A 20,095-nucleotide genomic window follows, 5' to 3' on the forward strand; every position below is an offset into this window, starting at 1 on the left:
CAAGAAGTCTATTAAGCTCTTTCTGGGTTCTTACACTTTGTGTCATAACTTGGAAACTCTCCCAGCAACATGCAGGAGCAATCAAGGGCTTATGTAATTTGATTCCCATATGTCAGAGATTGTTCTTCTTCCTAGGTTGATCCTGAGCTTCTTGGGAAGATAAATTATGTCTATAGTTGTTTCTGATAGAAGAATAAATCTAATTATAATTACTCCATCTTGGTTAAAGGGGGAAGTATCCAGATCACAGTATTTTTTATAAGATTTATTGATCCAAGTCACTTGTATCAAGAATATCAACAGAGTACTTGTTTGATTTGCTGGTAAGTTTATATGTTTGAAGTATTTTTTGTGAATCTATTAGACACTACAACTGATGTTTTCACAAAGTTTTCTTTTTAACTTTTTTCTTCTTCCTTCCTTCCTTGTTTCCTCTCTCCCTCCCTCCATCCCTCCTTTCCTCCCTCCAATCCTTTTCTTTCTTTCCTTCCCTTTTCTTTTTCTTTTCTCTTTGCCTTTCTTCCTTCCTTCCTTCCTTCTTTCTTTTTTTCTTCCTTCTTTCTCTTTTTTCTTTCTTTCTTTCATTTCTTTCCTCTTTCTCTCTTTCTCATTTCTTACTTTTTTCTTTCCTTCCTTCTTTCTTTCCTTTCTTCTTCTCTTTCATAAAGCTTAAACACATACCTTTAGTATTCTAGGAAAGTAAAGACATTTGTCAGGCAGGTGCACAACTTAGAGATGACAGGGAGATACAATGTGAGGAATTTAGATTGTTAGCAGCCTGGGGAAGCAGAAAAGACAAAGTCTTTATGGTTCAGTGTGAGTCACAGACTTTAAAATCAGTAGATTCACAGAACTAAGAACTTGGCTTACAATTGAAAAAAGAAATCCATAGTACAATGAAGAACTTTTAAGGGTATGTATCATCATATATGTCACATTTCTGGAGTCCCGACTTCCTATAGCATGTAGATGGAATCCAAAAAGAGAAGTTTACTAATCTGATTTTGATCTATGTTGGGAAATCTTTTCAAATTTAAAATCTCTCCAAAGTTATGACTTTCCTACTCTTTACTAAAATAGTACCTTGAAAGACAGGAAAGGAATGAACAACTCACCCTTGGCTCTTTTATCTTGGGAGGGTTGGAAGAAGTTCCTAGTCCTTCTCCCTGACTTTTGTATCACACTATCTCAAAGTGCTTCTTTCTCTAACATGGTGCCCACTCCCTACCAATATTGCACACCAGGCAGTTGTCAGGCCATGCATTCAAACGCAGTGGGAGTAAATACCTGGAAATGATGTGTAGTGAGGCCCAGTGTCTCTCATCCTCTTAGTTAAACAGCTATCCTGGGCCTGCTGAGGATTGGGCCTGCCTTTAAGATGGTTTACTGAGCTTCCCGGAGTATTGTTATTGTGTCTCCAATAGGTGAGAGTCCTGAGATCTACTGGGAGGTAAAATGGAAATCATGGCAGTTTATTATTCCATTCATCATGTCATGCTTGTTAGCATGCTGTTTTATAGCCACATTGCTCCACAGTAGAACCATCTTACTGTGCAAATTCTACATTTTTAGTTTAATTTGCAAAAGATATGACGTAAAGATAAACGAGTCTATGTTTCTCACTCACCAACAGGAATTATCCCCAGTAGATAAAGAGTGATCAATCAAAATGAGACAGAAGTCCTCCCCAATGAATATTAAATATCTTATTTGCAAAGAGGGAAAGGAACTAATGAGCAAGCACTACTAACAAATGTTGAGTTTCATTCAGCTTCCTAAGACATGTTTAAAGAGCTATGGACAGATCTTCATGCTATAAAGGACAATTGCTGCTTAGTTTCTTGGACAATCAGTGAGAATGAGGCATATCACTATCTAGAAGATGACTTCTGTGTCATATACTTCCTGGTGAAAGCCCAGTTGAAACTTTTTCATACTTTTCATACTTTGTCCATTTCAAAACAAATTAATATTGATAGAACAATTATTTTGTCCCAATTTCTTAAAACATGAAAAAAGAAGACAGCTTAGGCATCTGATATTTACCTTTGTGATGGGTTTCAAAATTATTGTATCAATCAAAGAAGTATATATTAAGTATATCAATTTCCTGTGGTAGTTCACACAATGTAAGATAAAAGTGAAATAAAAACATTGCAACTGTAATCTTAAACAATACAACAGTTGACAATAGTTTAATACTTTAGGTAATAAGTAACAATGATAATTTTGAATATATATATATAAAATTGTGATATATATACACACATATATATATGCCATACATATATATATATATATATATATATAATTATAAAATTGCTGGACACTGTTTTAGGTTTGTTTGTTTGCTTGCTTGCTTTTTGAGACAGAGTCTTGCTCTGGTGCCCAGGCTGGAGTGCAGTGGTGTCATCTTGGCTCACTGCAACCCTTGCCTGTCGGGTTCAAGCAGTTCTTGTGCCTCAGCCCCCACTGTACTGGGATTACAGGCACCCACCACCATGTCTAGTTAATTTTTGTATTTTTAGTAGAGACCGGGTTTCACCATGTAGGCTGGTCTCAAACTCCTGACCTCAAGTAATCTGCCTGCCTTGGCCTCTCAAAGTGCTGGGATTATAGGCATGAGCCACTGCACCTGGCCTGTACTAAGTATTTTATGTTTTTTCTCTAATTTTCATGGCAAGTTTTAGGATATGTATAACAATCCTCATCTTATAAATGAAGAAACTAATTGGTAGAAGTGGTTAAATAACTTGCCCAGTCACACAGCCATTGAGCAGAAGAACTGGTATACAAACTCCCAACTGTCTCTTGCCCAAGTGTAAATTCTACCACACCACACTAACTCTTCATAGTAGTTGCCTAGGGTTGTTGTAACAAGAGATCACAACTTGGTGGCTTAAAGCCAGATAAATGTGTTCTCTCATATTTCTGGAGGCTACAAATCTGAAATCAAGATGTCAGCAGTGTTGGTTTCTTCTAGAAACTCCGAGGGAGATTCTGTCCCATGCTTTTCTCCTAGCTTCTGGTGTTTACAGGCAATGTTTTGGGTCACTTGTCTCCTAGACATATCACTTCAATCTCTGCCTTTTATCTTTGCCATATATTAAATATGTACATGAGTTTGAAAGCATTTTTTATTAAAAAACTCAAATATCTTCACATGGTGTTTTCTCCTTTCTGTGTGTTTGTATCTCTTCTTTTCCTATAAGGACCGCAGTTGTGTTGGGTTAGGACTTACCCTAATCTAATATGACTTCATCTTAACTTGATTACATCTGCAGGCCCTATTTCCAAATACAGTCACATTCACAGGTACTGGGGGTTAGGAACACAGCATAGCTTTTGGAGAAACACAGTTCAACTCATGACATTATTTAAATCTGATCCATGTTGTATTTTTAAATTTATGGTTAAATAAAGTGTTCTTTGAGACCCAGAATCTGGCATGTAATAGGTGCTCAATAAATTCATGATGAGTAATACTCCCATTAACACATCTTCACTCAATAGAAGCTTGAATTTAACCCCACATATCTCCTGAATCTATAACTGCAAAGGAAAATTAGAGGATTTTTTGTTGATAGAAAAATTAACTTATATTCCTATAATTTGATACCATTGCATTACATTACTTATTTCAAAATTAACGATTTCAGACAAGACTATGCCCATACAGATCTTATAGAGAACAAACAACTACACATGTCATTGTACTGTTACAAAAGCGATGGATGATATAAAGAAGAAGGGCAACACGTTGGTTTTAAAAAATTAAGTTGCAGGGCACAAATTGTTTTTTCTAATTGAAGAATTAACTTTGACTTGAGAGAATATAACAAATTAAATATATTCATGAAAATGAAAATATTCTCTATTGAATACCTCAGAAAAGCTTATTATACGTAAATGCATTTTGTGAAATGTATCTCCTGGCATATTTTTGATGATTTATAACAATATTGAAGTGTTATATCTTCATCAATGCCTTCTATTTGCTAATTTTTTTGTGCAATTAAATATCTATCTGAAGTTTGTTTTTCTTTAAAGATTGATTGGGGCTTCAAATAAAATATAATAGTTAGCAATGTGAATAAAAATGCTTATTGGATTTCTGACATCCTCAAATATATCAAAATAAAGAGAATGGAAGAAAGTAAGTGTCAACAGAATATCTACTGTTAAGTAGAAAGAATTATGGATTCAAGGTAATATACAGTACTCCCCAAATCACATTGATCTAATTTTGTAAGTCTAAAAATTCAAGGGGTTGAAACTGATAATACTATGGTGTTTTTCAGCTTAATCATTGTGTGATTAAAGTTTAATTATTCTAATCAAAGGCCATGGTTTTTGTCTCATTGGTATTACTTTCTCTGAGAGACCAAAGAGGATTAGAGGGAATAGATAAGTAGATTATGGAAGGTCTTCAAAGTAGGAGAGAAAGAATAGACTGTAGCCATCAACTACAGACAGGAGGATACAAAATATTTGGAGGTCTCAGTAGTCTGCTCAAGATCCAACAAGGCAGGCACTACCGCAAATGATACAGAAAACTTGTTTGTTGTGATTTTGTTTTAAACATACTACACAACGGATGTGCCATCATCCTGTTTTTGTCGGACATCTAAATAAAGAAAATGGATTCTGTTTTTGACCTTATTATCTCAATTTCAATAACCTTAATTTCCTAATTAGGAAATTAATGTTCTAATTCTATCAACGTAGAAGGTTGTTTTCTGTGTTTAAGATGGAATTCACAAAATCATTCCTCCTCCTTGCTCCAGCTGCTAAGGAACAATCATGCTCAGTGTAAACTTCATTGTAACACGAAGGTCACCATTTCATCCCCTGGAAAAGGGGATGTTGAACCATGAAGTTTTGTCTAAATAATCTAAGTCATTTGTTTGAAAGTGTCTGAAATCTATGGTTGCATGGATGATCGCTCTGATCTTGTAGTCATAGAAATGGTAAACATATATGAGGAGCGCCCTCTTCAAGGTTTTAGCTTGTCAATGATTGATTTAGATTGCACTGAATTCATAGAAATCACTAGTTAAAAGCATAACACAATGAGCCATCCCAACTCTGGAAATATTTGATTCAACGACTGTGCTCATATTTCATTAGATGATTAATTGTATGAATGGCTGAGAGTGCTAAAGAAAGTAGGACTTGGGGAATTTGTGTCAGTAACTTAGCCACTCTGAGCCTGTGCTTTCCCATATACAATATGGGGAGACTCAAATGATAATACTATACTGTGAAATCAGTCTCAGGAATAGTTATTCATCAATAAGGCTAACTTTCTCAGATCTATTCCAATTATTCCTCATTGCACCAAATGGTGCCATGATGTGAAACATTTCAGTCAATACAGTGGAGACAATAAAATCAGTATGACTTTAATCATGGGTGTATCATAGTTTTCCAGCAATCTGTCTTTCTAGTTTATAGCATTTAATTCATTTCCTACCAGTGCTGATTTGGGTGATACAGTAATCTAACAGACTACACTTTCTAGAGAACATAGTGTTGAATGCATGGACTCAGAAAGCATAGTTGAGTTTTGTACCCCTGCAAAGGAGTCATAACCCTGCACATTACAACCTAGTATTACCAAATTCCAAACAGGCATTTATCTTCAGGATCCAGGAATAATACGTCAAAATTATCAAGAATCCTCAGAAATTCCTAAAGTTCTAAGATATTCTATATTTTCATAATTTCTTTGCAGATTTTAAAATGCAAAACTATACATTTATTATTGTATCTTTTCCTTTAAAAATCTCTAAAACTTTATATAATCTTTCTTATTGTCACTTCCTATATTTTTAAAATATATAATTTTGGCTTATATCAAATATTCAGGACAGGAAAACACCAGCAAACATAATTTTGATACATTCAGATCTCCTAGCATCATTAAGAATACCACACACAGTCGTGTCAAAATTGCCAACTGAAGGATTTATTTTGCTTTCAAAACTTATTTGCTGGAACATCACTCGTAGAATTTGTATAATAAATATAATACATATAAACTTATTAATATCTATTTTATTTGCAGGAATCACTCATTGTTTCCAGCAGACAGGCCCACAAACACATACTTACAGCACCAGCTATAAGCAAGAACAATTGATTATATTATGACCACTTCTCTCTTAGGCACTCCTGTCCTCACTACCAGAAATGTCAACATTATCCTTCCATTCCTAATGTCCTGTTTCTTGCTTTCGCATTTAATGTGGTATCAGCAGATTCCTTTGAATCAGTAAGATCTCTATGCTGATTGTTAAACCTTAAATCTCACAGAATTGTAATACTTTTCCCTGTTTTCCTGACTCCTTGACTCAATTTTCTCAGGATATGGAAAGTCACATAAATTTTCAGAGAAATGCTAGGCTAGAATTTCTATACATACAGTTACACTGATTATCAGAGCAACCAAATCCCTGGTTTGATCAGTTGTACTTTATGGTCCACAGTAGATTGTTAATTTCATTAAAAGAATATCTTCCTTCATTGCAGCTAAATATTTGAATATTCCCCTCTGTTAAAACTCTGGGACCCTGAGGACACTATTAGTAAATATATTTTGAGTCAGCTAGAATAGATTCATATCACCTCTATAACAATAAATAGAAACAGTGTTTTATCAGCGCTTAATCATTCAGTACAGTGTATGGTAATAATTGAGTGTGCCAGCTTTGGAACCAAAAACCTGTGACTCAAATTCCTATAATACCACTAGTGACTTATGAAATCTTTGGGCAGTTACTTCACTGAGTAAAGTAAATTTTAGTTTCCTAAAGTTTACTGTAAAGTAAACTTTAGTTTCTTCATCTGTAAAAAGAGGAGAATAAATATTATTTGCTTCCCAGAGATTTTATCTTTCAGATCATTTTATAAGTTATGGGACAGCTAGACTTAGCTCCCTCTGCAGGGGTAATCACCATCTTAAGATTGTTATGCAATCTTCCCAAGCATTTTCTTTGTGTTTACTATTTGGTCGTAGCCATACAAGACAGATTTGGCAACCTTTAACGTATTAACATATTAGATCAGTGTTATCTTGTGTTAGATATCTTTTGGCAGCTTGCTTTTCCTACTCAAAATTATTTTTTCTTCTTATATTTATCAAACTTGACAAATGTAGATTCCATTTATTCTATTTTAGTCATTATATAGTATTTCCTTGTTTGGATATTACCCAGTTCCTATGTATTACCTTTGGCGTACATGTGCAAGTATTCATTTAGCACATAGACTAGAAATCAAACAGCTGGTTGCCAGGTAATATGAATCATCACATTTGTTGTTTACTAGTAAATTGCTTGCAGCATTCCATTTACATGTATTCTCACCAGTGTGTGATATTTTTTGCTAATTTTTTTCCCAACTTGATGGGTATGAAATGACATCTCATTGCTGTTTCAATTTTCATTATCTGATTACTGGCAGGGTTAAGCAGCTTTTCATAGGTTTATTGGCGATTCCAGTTTTCTCTTCTGGGGATTGTTGATAGGCTTTGGTCACTTTTCTGTTTTTCTTAATTGTATCTAGGAATTCTTTACACAGAGATGCCACAAAGTTGAACTTTGGCCTCAGCACTCAGGAAAAGATATACTTGGTTTCAGGCTTGGCTTCAGACTTTGAAAGACAGAGTAACAAATATCTTCTTCTTTTCTGGCCCCTTCATCATCTGCCTGTTCAATGGAGGTAGAACTACTCAAATTCCTACAATCTCTAATCAAGGCAATGACATCAGGTATTACCAACAAGGTGTAGCCTTCAAATTGGCTGTTACCATCTGAATACTTATTAAGTATTCATTTTCAAACTTAGGAAAGCAGTCTAGATGTAACTTGGAATAAAAACCTCCATGGGCTTCTTCAGGCTGTTGAAATATAAGCATATTTATGTGTTTCAATAATAAGATGTTGAAATAATGCTGATTTTGAAAGCTGTTAATTTGCTGTACAAAAATTATTAAGAACTTTCAAACAGTTAAACAATATTAGCAGTTATTATGAGTAAGAGAGAGTGCATTAGATAGATAACATTAACAAGAACATAATATCCGTTTTAAGCCAGCAAATGTTTATAAAAATTTAAATGCTAATAAAACAGGAGAATAATAGAAATTAGATTATATCACAATGCTAATCTTTAGAAGCACTAAGAGCTATATTTAATTTTTAGTTATTTAATTCAGCTTAGGCCAGAGTCTTTCAAGAAAAAATGTCTCATTTGAGTAGTCTTCCTATCTCGTGAGGATGAATTAAAAGCAGAATCTCAACTTTGCTACCTTTAAATGTGACGGAGAGAAAAAACTGCAAAATCATGTGCAACAATATCCATGATAAATCATCTTTGATCTCAACATAACAGAGACTATAAGGACTATAAAGACTAGAAGAAAGAGTAGAAGGTAAATAAAATAATTCAAATCATTTTTTTCTCACTTACCAAACTTTAAAAGAAAATACTTTAAGTATACTTTAAGGAAACAATTTCTTATCCCTTTCAGTCAATCAATGTAGGCTGAAATTCTAAGTAATACTGAAATAATGTTTAGAGTTGCCTATGTTAGATATCTGAAGCTTAAGGATTTTTTTAATGTGCCACAAATTTTTTAACTTTTTTTAGAAATTTTGCTGATTTTTTTCTGATTTTAATTTATGTGTGTATAAATATCTTAGTGATATTATGACACATCACATTGTTGCAAATGAACTACTCTTTTAGTGCATCAGTGTTCAGAGTAATGACTGTATTAGCCTACACTAGCCAGTAGTGCAGAGCAGTAATTTTCCCTACACCATATCAAACTTTTAAATCCAACTGTTCAATTTAGCAATAAGTAAATTGCCATACTTACTCATTTTTGCAAAAAAAAAAATCAGATTTGATCTCATACCTAATAAATTAAATCTGTAATATTGGCAATCAGAGCTAGCCATATATTTGTCATTCAGCCACCATGTGTATTTGGCAAGTTTCTATCCAGTGGATATTACAAATATCTTTTTCCAGTCTCTTGGTTTACTTTAAAGATTTTGTTTATGACATCTTTTGGGTAAACTTCAGCACTTTGATGATCCTCTTTTATTGTCTTCTGTACCTCTCTAGCTACGGAGACTGGCTGTCAAATTTTAATTTTAATTTTGATTCTATTACAGTTTATTCACAATCAATTCAGAACCAGGTCTTCCATGGTGGCTCACAGTTCCTGCACCCTACAATATTGTGATAATGATGAAAGCTAGCCATCTTGTTTATTACTTGTTTCTCAGTACTAAACATGGAGTCAAAATTCTCTCACCACTGTGGTACTTCTCTTGCTGGTACCTGGAAAGCCTGTTAGAGCACCTAGAAAGCCTGTACCTCTGTTGGGAGTGCACATCTACTACTTGAGTTGCCTTCTCCATATCTTTTATCTTGGCCTACTGGTGACTTTCCATGAGTCATGTTAAGTTGCCAAATATGATACCTAGAATATTATAGGTTCTTAATAAGTACTATGAGAATAAATATAGTTATAATAAGCAAAATCAAAATCTTTATCATCTTATTAGATATGGAAAAAAATACTACAGACATGATGCAATAAAATTCCAACTGGACAAATGCATCATTTACTTCAGGACTCTCTTAAAAGCAGCACATTTTAATTCTGGTCACGTTTTTCTGTTGGAACAATTTCCTTAATATTTAGCCAAATTCTGCCTCCTTATCATTTTTCTAGCAAGTCCCATTTGTCCCGTGTATGTTTTCAGAGTAAGTATAAACATATTTTTTCCTACATGAGCCCTTCAAGTATTTAAGTATAATCATCTTAATCTCTTCTTTATGTCTTTTCTTCTTTTATCATCTTTTATTACACAATTCATTTTAATTTCATGTGGCCACCTTCAGAGTACATGATATCCTAATTCCTTTTATAATACGGGTCATTTGGAATATAAAAGTATCCCTCTTCTGGCCTGACTGCCTAAGGACCATAGGATTACCATCCCCTTTATTCTTTCCAGAACTATGCATCTTGAAATCCACCTCAGTTTGCACACAGCATTTATCCACTACAATTTGCCCATTTATGACTAATATTGAGCTATTGCTTTTTACCTAGCAGTATGAACATGTATCTACTGTGTGTTCCTCATACTGTAAACCAGTCTTTAGTTTGCACAGGAGTGTACGAGATCCTCGAGTGGAAAGACAACTCACTGTCCACCTATACATTCCTAAATTCTAATGTAAGGAAACTTGCAGGTCATTGTAAACGCTTAATGACTCAATGACAAATAAATGAGAGACGTAGTTTTTAAATATAAACTATTTTGAATATGTTCATCACTATTTTACCTATGCAACTCCATTTTTGCTCCTAAGCACAGAATTGTATCGTTTTATTTTTGTTTAAAGATCTAAAGTGCACATAATTCCATAATGACACTCCATAGTTCATGTCACACATTTGTCATTGGCCAAGGCCAGACTTTTTATTTGTTGCTATCAAAATTTAGCATGGTATCTTGGACTCATTACTTCTGCCTCTTGTAATTTGATTCCCTGTGATTAACTGTGTCACACAGCTTTGTATTATTTGCAATTTTGTTAAGCGGAGAAAGAGGATTAAGATACAGGAAACAACAACAAAGAGTAAATGATATATTAAGTAATGAATTGCAAGCTACAGATTTTAAATGCTCGCAGAATTTGGCAAAGAAGTAGAACTTGAACATGTGAACTAGATAAGAAAATAATAGAATCACTGAGATGTGAGCTCAGTTAAGAAGGCTGGGCGAGATTTGGGTAAGTAGAAAAGAAAGGAACTTGTGAGAAAAGGAGAAAAAAAATCAGCTCTGTTTGTTTGCCATAGGAAGTGGGAAGTGGCAAGATAACCATCTGGATAGTTGGAATCAGGATCTCTCTTCTTTCTGATCCTCTCTCTATTAATGTAGATAAAGTAAGAGGCATTGTCAAGATGAATTTTGCCTTGTATCTACAGCTTTCTGGTAAACATAAGTTTGCAATTTTAAAATTTGTATTAGCAAAAAATACAAAGAGAGAGGGGGGCAGGGCTGGTAGGATGTGGAGTAGTAAAGATTGCTGCGTTTTCTGTTGCTACTTCTTTTCCAGGCAGACTCAGCCTTTAAGAGAAGACCTTTTCATCCTAATTCATAGTACATCTTTCTGGAGGTCTAAGGACTTTTCTACTTGCTTCCAGTTGAGAAGTCACTCAGATGGCTAACATCTACAAATCTCAAATCTTGTAAATAAATGCATGTTTAGATGGGAGGGTAAAGACTTCATTACCTTATATTCACTCTTTGTTAACTATTTGCCGCATCCCACGTGACAACACTAGAATTTCTATTTCTAACACTATGAATTGTATAAGTAACATGTTTTTTGTTTTTCAGTTTATATTGACTGATAAAATACATAGGACCGGATTTGTTCCTGTCTACCACAAATATTTATATCATCATATAATTCACTTTTTAGCTTTATTACCTATAGTTCTCTGTCCTCACACTTGTTTTACTTCTCTTCCATTTTTATATCATGGTGCCATCCCCCAATTTAGCTTAACATCCTGAACATCCCATCTGAGAACCATTAATCTAAATAATTTTCTCTAAAACAAGGATGTTAATTTAAACACAATATTTGGCTTACAGCTAAAATAAAATTGAGTAATCAAGTGGCAAATGCTAAACTCTTACTAACATGTAGTTTTAAAGGTTTATTTTATTGCATTGTGTAACAAAGAAATGTGTGCAATGCAATTGCATTGCATTGTATCACACTGTGTGCATAATTTGCAACAGATCGATTATTAAAGTTACTAAAGAGCTTCTACATTGCTTTGTGTATACATGTAGAAATATTTTCAAGTGCTAAAATAATAATGTAAGAATGGGCTTGACATATATATTGCTTTTCAGTTTAACATATTTCTGATGCCTACAGTCAAAGATAAAGATTCAGGATTTTACTTTAAAAATAATGTGATGATGATATAATCAGAATTCATGTGGTTTCCAAAGCAGAAGACTCACATCCAAATTCCCAATTCTCTCAGAGCACTGTTGGAGGCATTCAATAACAAACCAACAACAAAAGTGATATCTGGCATTTTTTTAATCAAAAAGTTTTGTGCAGATTTTAGATAACTACAGTCTATTCAGTCCAGTCTATTATGAGGACAGAAATGGACTTTTAGAGGATGTTTTTTTGAGCATGAAATAAATGCAGATGAGAAAACATTTCTAATGTGTACATCTTTCTTTGACTTCTGAAGTGAATATTCCACATTCAGAACAATTCAAAATACCCTTCAATAGTTGGATTGTTTCCATGCAGTGTAAGTTCTCCTTTCCCAGGACAGAATTTTAATAAAAGAGTTAATAAAACTGTATTTTTGAGCTTCCTTGCCCCTGCAAAGATTTTTAGTTTCCGTCAATCAGTTGTTCCTTTACAAAACTGATTTGTAGTTGAATTCTGTGGGGAAAGTGGAAGTTTCAGAGAATCCGTTTTTGGATCAAGCAGAGTTGGTGGCATAGGAGATGGCATTGATAGAGGCTTCCTGATTGGGTGACTACCTGATCATGGCAGAGGAGCAATATTCTCATGGTGTTTCTGGAAGCTTGGCTGAGAGTCTCTTTCTTTCTGTCTAAACTAGAAAAAGTGAATTTGATTGTCTGCAACAAGAACCCTGTTTATGACAAACTTTTACCACAGAGCCATCACAAATTAATTTATCTGAAACAGTCTTAAATTTGTGTCTGTTTTATCTACTTTAGGATTTAATGTATTACGTTCTCTACCAGACATGTATCTATATGACTGCTTTCTCACTATACTGCCATTCAGAACTTCATGAGACTCACAGAATAAATTATACCTAAACCCATAAAATATTGACTAAAGAATTTTAAAAAAAATACTTGCAGAGTTATCAGTGTAAGTATACTTTGCTTCTATTACCCTACAATTACAACTTAATCTTTACATTTAAAATGTTTAAATATCACCATTCTCCATAAGCCATAATTATTACATGCACAAGTGGACACAGTTAATGAGGTAATTAGGCTACAATAAAGCAATCTATGAATTAATCAATAATCATTTATGGAGCACTATTGTGTAGCAATCTTGGCTAGGTCTAAAGTAGCCCAATGCTTAGTCCACTTTACAGCATAGTCCACTTTACAGCATTTACTCCAATATACTGGAGTATTCAATATATACAAAACCACAGTTGGGGCAACACCCTTATTAAAAGGAGGGATAGTTGATAGCCCTGGAAGAGACAAGTGAGGTTCTAAGCCTGGCCCTATCCAACTCTGACATTTTTAAACTGGAAGATATATGAGATAATATTTTGAATACCATTGTAATTTCTAAAATGGCTTTTTCCCAACTCACTCACCTGCAGACACTTCAAACTGCAGGCCTAGTCTAATCCAGTTTTTCAGTCAATATTGGCCCCCCCAAATGCAGAATATTACAGCATCATCATGGAGACACAGTGGGGAGTAGGATTGTCTCCACTGCCAATGGCTCAGTGCTTGTTGTGTGTAGAGTGAGACTCAGACATCTGTTTGTTTACCAGGCCACAGCCTTCCCCCAAGCATCATTGTATTCAGTTTGGATTACTAATCAGGGTTTCATTACCATCCCCTGAGAGCTGGACCCCATCACTTGGGTTTCCAGCCATGGATGTGACCCTCTGCCAAAGCACCATCTGGACCTGCGGTGTTGCCATCCACCTGATGGCCATTACTGCCTCTGCCTGAGGCCTCCTTCCACATGCCCCAGCAGGCAAGGCTGGACACCTTCAGACACAGACATTGGCCTGAAGCAAGCCTGAGATAATGACACATCATGAAACATCAAAATGAATGCTACTAGTTACGCTCCTCAAAGGCCAATCCCATACAATTGCTAATACTTATTAAGTACTTCTTTTGTGCCAAGCACTGTTCTAAACACTTTGTATACATTATTTCACTTAATCTTTATAATAATCCATAAATTGGATAGTATAATCATTACCATGTAAAAATATATATAAAGTATGTTTGACGGAGCATGCTTTAGTAATTTACCCAAAGTTTCAGAGCTTATAAGTGATGAGCCAGGTTTTGAGCCTAAACACAAGCTCTTAATGACTAGGTCATGATAATTAACACCTCATCTCCCAACATGTAGTGCTTGACTTCAGCCTCATACCTCCCATAGGCTGAGATTTTAACATTCCATGGACACTAAGAAATATATTTATTACTATTTTAATAACATGAAACACGGCAAAAACGCATATACAATACTTTTAAAAATTATCTTTTTTCTTTTAAATGGCTTTTTTTAATTGAAAATATTTTAGTCTTGTGCATTGTTTGAAAACATTTTGAAACAATTTGTTTCGAAAACTTTGTAAAGTATTTCATAAACTTTCCAAAGTAACAAATCAAATGATGGGTATAATGCGTCCTTTTCTGATCTCTGGGTAATGAAGTAAAGACCCTGATTGAAGGCCGGAGTGGTTATCTTGGGATGATATGTGATCTCAGGAATGTACAGTGTGCTGGTTATTTGGAGGTTTTCCTGACCATTTTCCTAGTTCTTGGTTCTATTCTAGCCATTGAGGTGCCACATAAGTAGAAGAGGATCAGTGGTCATACCACTACCAAAGGCAGACATTGAGAGAAATACTGTATTTGTTTGGGTGAACCACAGTGTTTCTTTACTCTCTCTCTCTCCCTTCTCCTCCCCTCTACAGACAACTCTCTCCAAATCTACTTAAACATGCAGCCTTCTTTTGGAAGAGAAAGATTCTGATATTCATTAACAATTAAATTAATCTTTAAGAAGCCCAAATAGTGATTATATTTGAATAAGTATTTTAATGGGAAAAATAAGGTGAATACGAACAGATCCAGACAGGAGAAATGTTATCCTTTTAGGTCTTCAATTCTTTATGCATTATGTTTTTCTTCTAGAATTTTCTTCTGCTTCCTTTCGTGTAATGACATGAATATGCTCCAGTGGATCCTAGGATATCTTTCACAAGGTTACCCTTGCCCTTTGGATGTCAGGTGGAACAAAGGGATGGAATATTTTTTGTACTGGGACATTCAGTAAACCCCTAGGCCTACCTATTGTGTAGTTAGAGTTAGAGAAGCAAATGATGTCCGTGAGGGCTTACAAGGCACAAGAGGACGAAAGTTTAACTTAAAGTTTAGATGCTAATATTCTAGCTAATAATAATGTATGATTGCCTCATGTGCTTTTTTTATATTTCTCTCCTAATATATAAAGATGGATTTCAAAAGATAGGCAGCCTAGGATTCAAATTCTGATCATCTTTACACTCTGTAAAATAATGGATATACTTTTTAAAACATTGTATTTAACACACACCAATGCCAAACGCTTTCTACAGACTCATGTGGAGTGGGACGATGCCCACAATGTTGATAAATTGACAGAATAATATAAAGAACCCAAAACACATGTGCCATGAATTCTGTAGCCACATTTGGACATGAGTGTGAGCCAGAAGATCATTCTATTTGGGAAAATTTAAATTGGGTGCAAGAAGCATTAGCTAACAGTCAGAACCAAGGTATGATCCAAAGTGATAAAACTTGATGGAGTTGGAAGAAGCAAAAAGGAGAGGATTAAGTGACAGAGAGTTGGTATGGATCCTCAGAGTAAGATAGAAACACAAGTAGTTTCAAGGGCATTTGACAACATGAAGTGCCAGCTATATTAGGGCACAGGAGAAAAAAAAATGTTTTCTGGACAGACTTAATTTCTGAAGTGCCTTCTCCTCTTATACTACCATGGAAATTACAGTGTTCTTCTGCTGTCTCACCACCTTTCACATTAAAAAAAAAAAAAAAATGCCTTTCCTTATCTGTCTACCTAATTAGACATCCCTGAATGAGAAACGTGTCTATGTATTTTCAGTTTCTGTATGTCCACTACAATTCTCATGCCTGGAATAGGAGAGGTGTTTCAATAAATCCACGAACAAAGAAGAAATTGAAGTTCTAAGGTCCAAACAATGTTGACTCTTTGTGAACCAGTAGGGGTTTGCCTCTTTCTAACGCCTTCTGGAGCACAAGTGTTCCCGGAATCTGGAGCAGGGATAAAAGCAGAGATGAATAACGATCCCTATTATAAAGTTCCAGGGATCCAGATAAGATAAGATGCCCCAGTCCAGGGAGAATATATATACTTTTTTATTAAGGAGACACAAGAAATGAATAGAAACACTCTAGAATGGAATGCAGCCTGTGTTTGTAAGAGGACTTTAATATTAAGCCCTCAATGAATATTTGATAAATGAATGAATGATTCTGTCCAAAGGGGTTAATCATTAAAATGCTCGGAGGAGACCTCAGCAGGCCCTTAAAGAACATACCAATTTAAGAAGTAAAAAGGAGGGCGTAGGGGAATGTTAGTCAGGGTCAAGCCAAACATTGAATTCAGGATGGCATATGGAATTTACTGTAAGTGGTCTCTGTGCTGAGATGCTTCTTACTGTTTGTGCAAATTTAGTTCTGTTAACTTTTCCCAAAACTTCTCTATCACCTTATCTTGGAGCTTAATTCTAACTCTGTCTACTATGTCCATACGCTGGAAATGTCTTCAAGATAATATTGTCTTATTAAAATTTGGCTTCAGACTTCAGGACTTTTACATTCTTGGATGGGGATCTACACAAGACATGAACTAATCATAAAGAAATATGGCTCCTTCTCCATTATTTTAAACAAGAAAATATTATTGTTATTGTAGTTGTTTGACAAGCAAGGAGATTAAACTTGCTATGGATAAGAAATTTGAAAGTTGATTTTTTTTTGAGGCAGACAATAAGGAAGAGTGTTTTTGGACATACTTTGCTCAAACATTTCCTGTGTTTGAGTATTCCACCCAAATAGAACTTTCTCCATTGGGCCATTTGCCGTCCTGTCAGCTAAAAACAAAAACAAAAACAATAAAGCCAAACAAAACAAAGCAAAGAGCAAAAACCATTTTATCTTCTGGATACTGTGGCACCTGATGTGTAACACAGAGACTACATTCTTACAATCGGTCAGAAGCAGAACTTGACCAATATGAAACAACACATATCCTAAGGAAACAACATGCACAGATAATTTGCAGGAAGTTTAGAACAACAAGAAATTATTTTAATTCGCTCTGTATTGCAAAGCTTGTTGCTTTTCATAATGCCTTGATACAACACGTGGGATGAAGAATCTATTTTTTAAAAGAAAGACAGATCTAATCTCCCGATCTAGATACCGTTTGCTACAAATTTTGTTAACACATTTGCCTGGGAGAAGTTTGCAAACAAAGGCAAAGACAGACAAAGAGCATATGCTAAATTGATCATTTTTGTGTCTGAATATTCACCATTTGAGAGACAAGAAACTGTTCAATCTGATTTGGCTTATGATTATACTGTAGTCCAAATTGAAGTGTCTGTGGAAATGGATTGGGTGAGCTTCTCGGTTGTCAGTCATATCACTTATTCCTTGCCGAGTGAGATGAGGGCGCTCATGGGAAACGGTAGAAGTGGTTCTGTGATCTACCGAGACAGATGGGTGTTCCTTTCCTTTGAGGAAGCCCTTCCTGCCTCCTTGAGCAGCTACCGTGGATGAAGAGCAGCGAGCAAACACCCTCCCTGTATTCGTCCATTCTCATACTGCTATAAAGAAATACCTGAAATTAAATAACTTATAAAGAAAAGAGGTTTAATTGGTTCAGTTCCACAGGCTGTACAGGAAGAATGGCTGAGGAGGCCTCAGGAAACTTTCAATCACGGTGGAAGGGGAAGCAACGTTATATAACTAGAGCGGGAGGGAAGTGAGCAAAGGGGAGGGACTACATCTTGTTTTTATTTTATTTTTTTGAGACGGAGTCTTCCTGTGTTGTCCAGGCTGGAGTGCAGTGCAGTGGCATCATCTCAGCTCACTGCAACCTCTGCCTCCCGGGTTCAAGCGATTCTTCTGCCTCAGCCTCCTGAGTAGCTGGGATTATAGGTGCCTGCCACCACGCTTGGCTAATTTTTGTATTTTTAGTAGAGACTGGGTTTCACCATGTTGGCCAGGCTGGTCTTGAACTCCAGACCTTGTGATCCACCCACCTCGGCCTCCCAAAATGCTGGGATTACAGGTGTGAGCCACCACGCCTGGCTCGGGGCTACAAACTTGTAAACAACCAGGTCTCAAGAAAACTCACTATTAAGAGAACAGCAAGAGGGAAATCTACCCCCATGATCCAATCACCCCCTAATGGGCTCCTCTTCCAACATTAGTGATTACAATTCAGCATGATATTTGAGTGAGGATACAAATCCAAACCATTTCATACCCTCTCTAGTCCTGCCAGTGCCACCCTGGGCCTGACTTGGGGGAGAGTCTCCAGGATGCATTCCAAGAGCTCAAATTCTGGATCAAGTGTTCTCAAATCAAATCAACAAACATATCTGAAAGAACTGGGCTGGGAGCAGGGTGAGATTTTATACATGATGCAGCAATATGGTTAGAGAGACAGAATATAAACATGCAAAAATGTAAATAATGAAAAATACGAGTGGCAGTTTAAGACAGTAAAAGAAAAGCAAAGTAAACATTGCAGCAAAGAGTGCTGTGCAGAAGAGGAGGAATTCCTGTGAGAAATGACGTTTCAGAAATCGATCCTTGTCACTTACCAAAAACAATTTCAATCATATCTGTCAGTCTTAGCAAGGGATGTAAGGACACAATTAGGTTTGCTCTCAGGGCACTGGATGGAAGATTCTCCCTTTGTTTTTCCCTTCCCACCAGTTTCAGTCAGAGTTTTCCAGAGAAACAGAACCAACAGGAAACTAGATAGATAGATAGATAGATAGATAGATAGATAGATAGATAGATAGATAGATAGATAGATAGAAATTAGCTCATGTGATTGTGAGGGATGGCAAGTCAAACCTGTAGGGAAGGCTGGTAGGCTGGTAGGCTGAAAACCCAAGCAGTATCTCTATTTTACAGTCTTGAGGCAGAATTACTTCTTCTCTGGGAAATCTCAGGTTTTTGCTCTTAAGGCATTCAGCTAATGGAAGTCCATCAACATTATCTGTGATAATCTTTACTTGAAGCCAACTGATTATAAATGTAATCACACCTACAAAATATCTTTAAAGTAACAACTAGACTACACTAGTGTTTGACTTAAACAATGGGCACAATAGCCCAGCCAAGTGGATGTGTAAAATTAACAATTACAGCAACCACAGAGGTTTTCTGCACACACACACACACACACACACACACACAAGGCAGCTTATTAAGCAATTCATGTGCTTTAAAACATATTGCTGCTCTAAATGACCACAGTTTCTTCTTCTTCATACCATTCTTAACATTGTTATTACTTGCTGTTCTTAAGGATTCACAAAATCAATTCCACTGTTTTCATTAGGTTATTTTCCTTCATAAAACTTGTGAGGGTCCCCAGTCCATTTCTAGATAACATCCACAGGTTCCCCACTATCTGACCCCATCCCATTCTGTCTCTCCATTTAACTCCCTGATATCCCTCCAAACCACGCTTGGACTTCAGTCGGTCACTCTGCCTCCTGCAGCCCTCTGACTTAGACTCTTCCTTGCTTTGCTTTCTTGAGTTTCTCCTCCTAGAGAATCTTCATATTGTTTATAGCTATTGATATTTTCACTATGAATCATTTCCTGATTTGCTAAGCAGAGATTCATTACCTACTGAAGCCTCAACAAATGGTTTTCTGATTATTTTTAAGGACTTTGGTTTCTCTTGATTGAATGGCTGAGAGTAATTATTGGTGTGTGTGTGTGTCCATTTTCTCTCTCTTTCTCTTTCTCTCTCTCTTAGCAGTAACCACCACGAAGCTTGAGCATCTTTTCAGTTTTTCAATGTATCTTACTCAGGGGCCAGTGTGCAGTAGGTCTTCAGGATGTATGTACTTTTAGTATAAACAGAGAAGGAAGAAAGGAAGGAAGGAAGGAAGGAAGGAAGGAAGGAAGGAAGGAAGGAAGGA

The sequence above is a fragment of the Colobus angolensis genome, unplaced genomic scaffold, assembly GCF_000951035.1.
Source record: "Colobus angolensis palliatus isolate OR3802 unplaced genomic scaffold, Cang.pa_1.0 Scaffold342, whole genome shotgun sequence".
NCBI lineage: Eukaryota > Metazoa > Chordata > Mammalia > Primates > Cercopithecidae > Colobus > Colobus angolensis.